The sequence below is a fragment of the Podarcis melisellensis genome, assembly GCF_964234715.1.
Source record: "Podarcis melisellensis genome assembly, chromosome: 2".
NCBI lineage: Eukaryota > Metazoa > Chordata > Lepidosauria > Squamata > Lacertidae > Podarcis > Podarcis melisellensis.
The window spans coordinates 102,501,559-102,504,738 of record NC_138529.1 but is presented as its reverse complement, the minus strand read 5'-3'; positions in this window follow the sequence as shown (position 1 = coordinate 102,504,738).

Below are 3,180 nucleotides of genomic sequence, written 5' to 3'. Positions count from 1 at the left end.
GGTTGTAAACAGGGAGGCAGGGAGGAAATGTAGTGCGGAAAAGTATAGGCGGTGATAACCGTGTGGCCATTCACGCACACAATCAGAAATTAATAGAACGGTAGAGTTGGAGGGGGGACCCTGGCGGTCATCTAGTCCAGCCCCTGCAATGCACGCATCTCAACTAAAGCACCCGTGACAGATGCTTAAAAACCTCTCGTGAATCCTCTGCTGTTTCCGACGGGCAAAGTGAACTCAGCCAGGAGATTCTACCGAGAAGTTAAAGTCCCACCGAATTCGGGGGAGGGGGTGTGGTGTGGGGGTTTAACTCCCGTGAAAGCGAGTCCAGCTCCAGCCAGGTCCCCCTCATAGCTGTCAACTTTTCTTGCGAGGAATCCTATTCGGAATAAGGGAATTTCCCTTTTAGAAAGGGAAAGGTTGACAGCTCTGGTCCCCCTCCGCCAACGCGCACGTGGGTCCTGCAAAGTGACTTACCGCCCTTCGCCAAGGGGAATAGAATCCTCGCAAGGCTATTTCGTGATCCGAGCGGCGGACGGAAAGACTTCCACTGCCGAGCGCCTTGCTAAGTTTGAATGCCCTTTCCCCCCCTTCTTTGCATATGCGCGTCTATGGTGTCTTCTCCCTCGTCTCTATCGTACTGGCTGAGCGAGCAGACGCGTGTCGCCACCGCCTTCTCCTGGCCGGAATGCCGTGCTGCTCCCGGGAACAGAGGAAGAACGCCAAGAAAGCTTTTTTTTTTGCCTTCTCAGATCAGAGAGGTTGTCTCTGTTAACAGGATCAGAGTTCATCCTCATGTAACAGATGATGAAATCAAGGCTTTATGCTTAACTCCATCCTCTCCTAAATGCTCTCAACCAAGCAGCGCCGGATTTATTATTATTATTATTATTATTATTAATAATAATAATAATAATAATAATAATAATAATAATAATAATTTATACCCCGCCCATCTGGATGGGTTTCCCCAGCCACTCTGGGCGGCTTCCAACAGAATATTAAAATACAATAACCTATTAAACATTAAAAGCTTCCCTAAACAGGGCTGCCTTCAGATGCCTGCTAAAAGTCTGGTAGTTGTTTTTCTCTTTGATATCTGATAGGAGGGCGTTCAACAGGGCGGGTGCCACTACCGAGAAGGCCGTCTGCCTGGTTCCCTGTAACTTGGCTTCTGACAGTGAGAGAACCACAAGAAGGTTTATGGAGAAATTTGTGATTTGCTTATGCACAACCATGGATGCATTATTGTACCAAATTAAGCCGTACCATTGCCGTTGTAATACCGCAGACTGGGCTCTAGTTCTGTTTTCCTGTTATACCCCTTTTTATTGAAAGAAAAAAAAAATATTGAGGGAAAACACATTTTTTTAAAAAAGTTTCTTTTTAAATCTGCCTGCTGTTGGATTCATCCGTGTGTTTTTTTAAAAAATGGTTTTTATTGGGTTTGTGTGTGTGTTTGGATTCATCCGTTCTCTTCTCACTTCAAAAGACGAGAGGGTGATGTTCCTTGGGGTTTTAAGTTGCACCAGGAAAACAATAAGGCATCAACAGTGCTTCAAAACATATACCTCAGCAGCTGCAGTGTGTGAAATTGTGCCTTAGGCTATTGTCCTTGGGGAAAAGACTATATAGCTCAGTGATTTACCACTGTTTTCCACAGAACTGCCCTGCTGCCGCCCCACCTGGCTAGGTTTCTACAGCCGCTCTGGGTGTCTCCCAACAGAACACTAAGAACAGAATAAAACTTCAAACATTAAAAACTTCCCTAAACAGGCCTGCCTTCAGATGTCTTCTAAAAGTCAGGTAGTTGTTTATTTCCTTGACATTTGATGGGAGGGCGTTCCACAGGGTGGGCACCACCACCAAGAAGGCCCTCTGCCTGGTTCCCTGTAACCTCACTTCTTGCAGGGAGGGAACCACCAGAAGCCCCTCAGAGCTAGACCTCAGTGTCTGGGCTGAATGATCAGCATATGCCTGGGATCAGATGGGAATTGCTTATGCAATCCCCACCATTGCACCCCCATGTTAGGAAAAAGATGCACTGAATTTTTTGCCTGTCGTGCAGTTGTTCCAGAGACCCAGCTCAGGGAGAGAAGGGGTTAAAGAAAAGTAATAACAGCTTTGGACTTTGAGCATGTGGCTGCTTTATCAGCCCCGAAACTGGAACAGCAGCATTGTGCTGAAGTTCCTTAACAGTGTGGAGGTTTATTGCTGGGTAGCTCAGTCAGAAGAGCATGAGGAACTTAATCTCAGGGTCGTGGGTTCAAGCAATGCAGGGGGTTGGACTAGATGACCCTCGGGTCCCTCCCAACCCTACAATTCCCTGATTCAGTTTCACATTGATATACCTGCCACATTTTCTTCTCAGGGAGCTCAAAGTGGCGTACATGTTTCTCCTGCTCCCCATTTCATCCTCGCCACAACCGGGTGAGGCAGGTTAGGCTGAGAGAGGTATGTACGGCCCAACATCACCCGCTGATCTCCATAGCTGTGTGGGGATTCGAACCCAGGTTTCTCACCACTCTAATCATTACACCACACTGGCTGACAAAGGAAGGCCGACAAACACTGCAAATTCCTGCTAGTTTCCCTAAGACCGGTTTATACAAATTTGATGGCCCTTCAGGGAGATCCACTTTCGCAAGGCCTTCGTTTCCCCTTAGGCACATTTTCAACACAAAGGGAAGGGGAACATTCCTCCTTTCTTGAGACAATTTTTTTCTACACGGGTAATCTAACCCACTTCATAAGAAGGCAAAGGATTGATCCTGTTTTATAACTGGATTTGGATGAAGGCAAGTGGAAACAAATGCCCTTTAATTATCAGGCTCAGCAAGGACAGAAAGCGTGGTTAATAGTTTCTGAACTCTGCCCATAGCACTATAACTTTCACCTGTTAAAAACCTGCTATAAAATCTTTATGAACCAGCTTAAATGGAGGTTGCTTCTAGGGAAGTGGTTTCCAAACTCCCCCCCCCCAGGACCACTTGAAGAGCGCCAAGGGTCTTGCTAGACCACTTAGCGATCCTTCTGCCTGCTGTAGCCACTATAATGCACTGTGCTAGTTGCTGCATGATTTTTAATGGCATTTTTATTGCTTCTTTTATTATATCTTGCATTTCATTGTAGAATTCAAATTGCAATACAATGTAAGAAATAAAAGAAGCAATAAAAACACAG